We start from the raw sequence: 7,086 nt of genomic DNA, 5'->3' as shown, positions 1-7,086 counted from the left end.
AGCAAAAGTTTAACAAGTGACCTTAAAATGGCATGAAAATGTTATTAATCCCACTGGATAAAAGTAAATTTTAGTCATATTTAGAATACTGTAATGCTGTAACCCAGAGTATAAAAATGTTTAACTTCAGAACTGACAGAGTGGTTCAGGTGGTAGGGTGCCTGCCTAGCAAATGTGAGCCCGTGTGTTAAAAAACTCACTAATACCAAAACTTTTTTTTACTTCAGTGAGAAATAAACATTAAAAACAAAAAAATCATATACAATTACTTAATGAATACAAAGTATATGGAGATGTAAAGTGTGAAAGGAATAACATTGAATGTGGACTGGGAATGAAATAAATGTAAATTGTCTTGATATTCAAAAATACCTGCTTTGTTTGCTAAATTTTGAATGGCCATATATATTTTATGTAGCCCTTATGGTAACTATGAAGAAAACATTTTTTTCTTTGTTAGAAGTACTGGGATTTGGACTAAGGTTTTCATGCTTCCTAGACAGGTGTTCTAACACTACAGGAATTCCACCACTGAAGAAAAGATTTCTAATAGAGACACAACAACAAAGAAAAACAAACAAAACCATATCACATCAATAATACATAATACACACAGCATGTATATATGATTGAAGGGAGGGATCAGTATCTGCACATGTCATTAACAAATGTGAAGATGGTGGACTGGACTAGTGCATCAGTGAATTATTAGCTCCTCTGAGGCACAGAGCCAGAAAGATGGTGAAGCATAATCTTTCAAATTGGGCAATGATGGGAAGGCACTGAAGGTTCAGTAGTGGACAGCATCCTATACAAAGTAGACAACTGAAGATCAGGAGAGGGAGAGAAAAAAACAATAAGCCTGAGGCATCCACAGGATCAGGGGCAGACTTAAGTAATAGAAAGCAAGAGCCTCACAAAACATACAGTGCAGGTTCATGGAAAATAGAGAGAAACATATGAACCTCACAATATATACATAGTACACAAGGAAGATAACGAGAGCCTCGGTGTGTAGCAAACAACAAGGGCTGAAATGAAAGAAAAAAGAGACCCAGGAACCACAATGAACACTACTGTTAGTATAGAATCTAAAGACACATGGACTTTTCATAACATGCTGACACTAGGAAAGTTCTCTTTTCTTCTAGGCATTCAGTCAAGGTGCAGTGGTGACAAACCATATTGATAAGCTCCTGAGTCTGGAACTTTATCAATGAAAGGTCCCTGCATTGTCCTATCTCTGGGAACTTCCAGCAAGGGTCAGTTGCTGATCCAATGAGTGCTGGCCTGGAGTGCTGGTCTAGCTATAGGTGAAAGGCCTCAAGTTAGATCAGGGCAGAGCTCCATGTGGTAGAAACTGGTGAGATACGCAGGCGACAGGGGAAATCTCTTTCCATTTGGGTCACTGATAGGGAAATCTATTAAAAAAATACTCAGATATTGAATAAATTAAAGCCAAGGGGAACAATTTGAAAAATATATTTGAATTCACTCATAAATGCAACACAGATTTAAATCATAATAGAAACATCAAGTGATCTGATGTTATTAAAACAGTCAGTATCGTGTTCACTTAAGTAGCACATATGCTGAAAATAGCATGGTACAGAGAGGATTAACGTGGCCATGCACAAGGATGACATGTAAATTCCTGAAGTGTTACATATTTTTTAAAAAAGACAATATTCTTGAAACTCAAACATAACAAAGTTATGTCACATTAATCCATCTACTTTCTCTCTCCATTTTCATTCAGTCTGTTCTCTGAGTTATTCTCTGCACTCTTCTTGCAACTCCCTTGGAATCTAGGAATTAGAAGATAAATTTTTCTGCATGATATGAAACCAAATCTACTCCAAAGAGTAGATCTCCTTTGGATGGACCATCCTCCAGAAAACAACTCCAGAACCTCTCCCAAAACTACAGCTGAGTTATAACAACTAGACACACCTGTGACTGGAACTGTTCAACTGTGCATATCTTTGGTCCCTGCCCCCAGTTCTTTGCCTATTTAAATCTATATCTCATGTCTGTACCCTGCAGATGGTGAACATGAGCTGAGTACTTACTCTGCCTCATCCCACAGCATATCCCTGTCTGTGAAAAAAATTTTCCTTTCCCTGCCTTCACCATTCTTCTTTATTTGAAATTGAAGGGTAATTAGCTGGACCTAGAATGTGCAATCAGAGGAGCTTTTGCCCTGGGTCCAAAATTCTATTTTCAGAATGAGAAACTGCTGAAAAATCTCAGGCAGTGGACACATTCCACAAAGACTTTCTTGGAACTGTCTAAAGTAGACTCAAAGAATTGTAGGCAAGCATGTTGAAGAACCAGTAAAGTGGAAAATACTATGAGTAAAGATAATATCAGTAAAGACTTAGAAATCATCAAAGGATTATATAGAAATTATGAAGATGGACCTACAACAAGTTCAATGAATCCATCATTATTGGTGCTCAATGGTGGACTAGAATAAAAAGAACAAAGAACCAACATGAAAGTGATTGAAATTATGCAGCCAGAAGAAAAAGAAAATACTTTAAAGTTCACAGAATGTGTCACCAGTATCAGAATTTTGTAATTTGTTGAAAGTTCTCTAGAGTGAAACAAAAACATATAAGCTAATAACTTAGACCACATAAAGAAAAGCAGTGTTAGAAAATTAAGAAATGAACAAAAATTCTTTATTTTCTTCCACACAACTCATATTCAAGGAAAACCTTTGGTTAAAGTCATTGAAAGTGAACTGTGGACTAGGTGTTCATACCTTATAATATGAGCAATTAGTAAGAAGAGTTATATACGGGTTGGAGAACAACAATGGGGAACATGCCTGCCCTGTCCATGAAGCAGCATATCTTTATTCGAAATGCACTTAACTTACTTAGAAAAGGATTTTACATGTTCAGAAAATTAGCAGTGATACATTTTAAAAGTACTTGTTATTATAAAGTAGGACAGAAATGTGATAATATATTTAATAGAAGACCACACCTCTCAGACTGGCTAAAGTGGTGTAGTACATGCCTTAGCAATCACAAGACCTTGTTTAATAGGTTAAAAAAAAAATAGGTAAAGGATTTCAGCAAGGCTGTACTACACCAGCTAAATGCAGAGTACATCATTTTGCTGAATTTATAATAACCATCTGACCTTCAAATTAATAGAAAAATACCATTTACACAGACAAAGGAACAGCAAAAGAAGAATGACAGAGAGGAAGGGGTGAGATGGGGGCAAAAGTAACATGAAGGAACAAGTAGGAAAAATGCTCAACAACACAAGTCATCAGTATATGACAAGCAACAGCAAACAAAGAAGCAGTTTAATGCTAAGTGGACAAGTGTAATAAATTAGAACACTCCACATATTGGCAAATCACAAAAGAAGCAAATATCCATAAAACTTCAGATAAATTCAGACACTATCAAAACTTCTTAAGAAATTCAAATTATCCATACTCTACAGAGCAACAATCCCACAACCCCCATACTAAAAGAATATTCTGCTAACAGTATAGAACACTAGGGCAACTTTACATAATTAAAATGACCAAAATCTTTTGGGTCAACCTCATCACAAGGGATATGGTTTATGGGCTTGAGTCTTTCTGAAAGATCTATTGCTCCAGAAACTGTTTTCATTCACCCACTTTAAGGTGAGCAAAATTCTCAGAGTTGTCTTCTGACATCCTGTGACTTTAGTGAGCTATCTTAATCTTTGTCAATGTACATTGAGATGTATTAACTGCAATATTTATTTTCAGAAACATTCTGATCTCTTCCACCATTGTAGGTTTGCTTAGTATGTCCACAAGTTTTGTGCCTAACTGCTACCTGTGAAATCTGCTCAATGGGTTTTCTATCCTTCACAAACCATGCTTCACTTTTGCTCAACTCCAGTGCCTTGCCTGAATTCATCTCACACAAGACAGAAGTACCAAGAATGGACACTCTGATAACATTACCAAACATTCCCCCAAAGATCCCAAATGTTTTATGACTTATGCTATATTTCTTTGCCATCACTTCTGATAAAAAAAAAAAAATGTGGTAATACCAACACCAACCAACTTTCAAATAACAGCTAATTGTCCTTCAATTCAAATCTGACACCATCCAGACTTATCACAGTCCTGCCAACTTCTGGGCAGTGTGAAACAGGCAACAAGCCATAGCACATGTTTGCTATATCTGGTCACACCAGTCACCTTCCTAAAGTCATAGAGAGGTACCACCCTAAGCCAAATCATTAGAATAAATGCAAACATTGCCTCAATGGGGCTTAGGAAAACAACGAAATACACTCCTATTGCCTCAGAAATTTCAAGGATTTCAGAATCTCTGTGCTGGAAACTTACACAAGTACCAAAACTTTTAATTTCTACTACACACCCACATCACCTTCTAAATACACCAACTTTTTGCCTCCTCAGGAAAAATATAAATGTATCTGAGAAGCCTGGGCCTCTCAGATTTGTTTTCATTGGCCCAAATTACACTGTCTCTAATCAACTACCTCCACATGAAAGGAAAGTGGTGGAATGATATATTCTAAAATTGTAACTCTCATAAGTAGCTGCAATTAACCCACACTTCCAATCATTTCTGCACTAGAAAAGGAGCACAGAACCAACATTCTTTCTGTTACCCCCTTTGTAAACTCAGATACTCCACCAAACACTTTCCAAGTGCCTTTTTTTGCATTAAAATGACTATGAAGTAATCAGCGCAAATATCTTTGAAATGATTTGCTAATAACTGTAAGGTGAATTTGACAAATCTAATCCTGAGTCATCAAACAAATCAAACTTTATAGTCACCATAAGATCATAAAGAACCCAGGTCCCTGTAGTTCACCCCTGTAATTCTAGCTGCTCAGGAGACAGAGATCAGGAGCGTCCTGTTCAATGCCTGAGCTAGCAAAAATCCTTGAAATCTTATCTAAAAAAAATCCATCACAAAAAAAGAGCTAGTTGAGTCACTCAACTAGAGTAAGAGCACATGTCTAGCAAGTGTGAGAACCTGAGTTCAAATCCCAGTGCAGCCAAACAAACAAAAAGACCTTGAAGATCCTAGCACTAGTGGCTCCTCCCTGTAAACCTAGGTACTGGGGAGACACATCAGGATGACAGCCAAATTCAACTTAGAAAAATTGTTTGCCAGACCCCATTTCCAAAATAACTGGAGTAAAACAGATTGGAGATAAGGTTCAAGTGGGTGAGCACTGCTCTGTAAATGCAAAACTATGATTTCAAACCTCGGTTCCCAAAAATAAAACAAGTAACAAGGAAACAAGACCAATATGATCACAGGAGAACACTGATCTTGTCAATCTCCATGTCTGTCCACTCCCAATTTATTTCTTCTGCTGTTTTCTCCTCTCTTTGAGAGCAAATAGTCTTTCTGCCTTTAGATGTCTACATATCTTACTTTTGGGGCTGTTCCCTTACTGTAATTCTCTTAAAGTCGTGGTCTAAGTTAATCAGCATTTCATCATAAAACAATATGCTTGGTACAACCTATGGACAATTAACAGGTAAGACAGAAATGGCAAAAAGTGTCCCCTCCACTTAGAAGCCAACAACAACTTGCACGTGTAGATTCGCATCTCCAATGAATCTGAGAATATGCAGGATTCCTGGAAATGCAGGGACTTATTGGCAGCGCTAAGAAGCACTGGATTTAGGAGACAGAGCATAGAGTTTAGTCCATACTTACCTTCAACCTGAAGTACTCAAAAGGAAACCAGGTCACAGCAGAGAGTCGTGCGGAAGTGTCCACTCAGGGCACAGGAGCGCCCTGTCACAGTACAAACTCCGTAAGTACCCGGGAGAATCCCCAGCCACCTCAGTCTGCGAGACAGGAATTTGCAGAGAGTCTCCCAGCAGGGCTGTGGGCTGGGATGAAGTCGCCACACAGGGACACAGGATGGGGTTCAAGACTTCAGGCCCACAAGCACCCTGCAAGCAGCAGTGGCCCTAAAGCCCCAACAGTACGATCATGGTGCAGACCCGATAAAGGAATGTACAGTCAAAACCACCGCTGCTTCTGGATCCAACAGTCCTTCCACCCGCACTGCAGATGCCCAGCCGCCCTCTCACCATTTCCCTCTTCTGACGCGTCCAGGTGACCTCCCTGTGGTCCTGTGGTCAGAAGATTTCACACGGCTGCTGGAGCTGTGCAGCCTGAGCAACTTCCCACCATCAAGCTCATGGCAAATATGGCGATAATGAGGAAGGCAATGTGAATCGCCTACCACTGTCCTCCTCATTGGACAGGAAGGTGCAGGCGATTAAACAGCGCTTCTGATTGGCTAATGGAAACAGGGCCCAAACCACCCCCCCAAAACCCCTGAGTGATGGGAAATTGGGGGGGGAAAGGGGCACAGGGATCAAAACTACTGAGTTGAAAATGAAAGAATCCAGCAGTAGTTGCAAATCAGTCTTCCTTTGTTGGAGACATGTTTAATTGGTGGGATAATTACATTCAACAGAACTTGTCCTGGCCCTCTGGACCCAGCGTCTGCCCTTTATCATACTCACTGTGATCTTCTTGCATACTCCTCCTGCAAATGGGACAACAGGTTTTCTCAGAAAATTTTAGACTCAATATCCCGTGGATAAAGTTCATCATGTCAGTTAAGGAGGGGAGACACAGGTAGGCTAGGACACAGAAGTCCATGTAGGGCTGATGGTCAAACTCTGGAAACTGGAATGAAGCAGATGCCCAGGACTTTCTCACACCTCATGTTTCAATCTAACCATTTGCAGGGAAGAAAATAAAAACACATTGCTAAAAAAGTAATATAATTATTTCATGTATGGAGCCCATCTCCAAAATAATCAGAGCAAAATAAACTGGAGATATGGTTCAAGCATTGAACACCTGCTCTGTAAATGCACAATTCTGAGTTCAAACCTCAGTCCCCAAAAATAAAACAAGCAAACACCAAAACAAACAAGACCAAGATGATCACAGGAGAAACCTGATTTTGACAATCTCCATGTCGCTCTACACCCAAGTTCTTTCTTCTGTTTTTTCCTCTCTTTGAGAGCAAAACACCTTTCTGCCTTGAGATGCC

The 7,086-nt window shown here is 39.2% G+C and overlaps 1 non-coding gene across 1 annotated transcript; it reads left to right on the top strand.

Annotated features, from left to right (window-relative positions):
- The first annotated feature begins 1,568 nt into the window (after positions 1 to 1,568).
- On the top strand, positions 1,569 to 1,674 carry LOC141417038 (U6 spliceosomal RNA). Its single transcript, XR_012441669.1, has one exon. It is a non-coding gene; the product is annotated as a U6 spliceosomal RNA (small nuclear RNA).
- Positions 1,675 to 7,086: the final 5,412 nt, after the last annotated feature.

The sequence above is a fragment of the Castor canadensis genome, chromosome 14 (assembly GCF_047511655.1).
Source record: "Castor canadensis chromosome 14, mCasCan1.hap1v2, whole genome shotgun sequence".
Lineage (NCBI taxonomy): Eukaryota > Metazoa > Chordata > Mammalia > Rodentia > Castoridae > Castor > Castor canadensis.
Note: the sequence above shows the minus strand (reverse complement) of the source record. Positions and strands in the feature narration are given on the sequence as shown.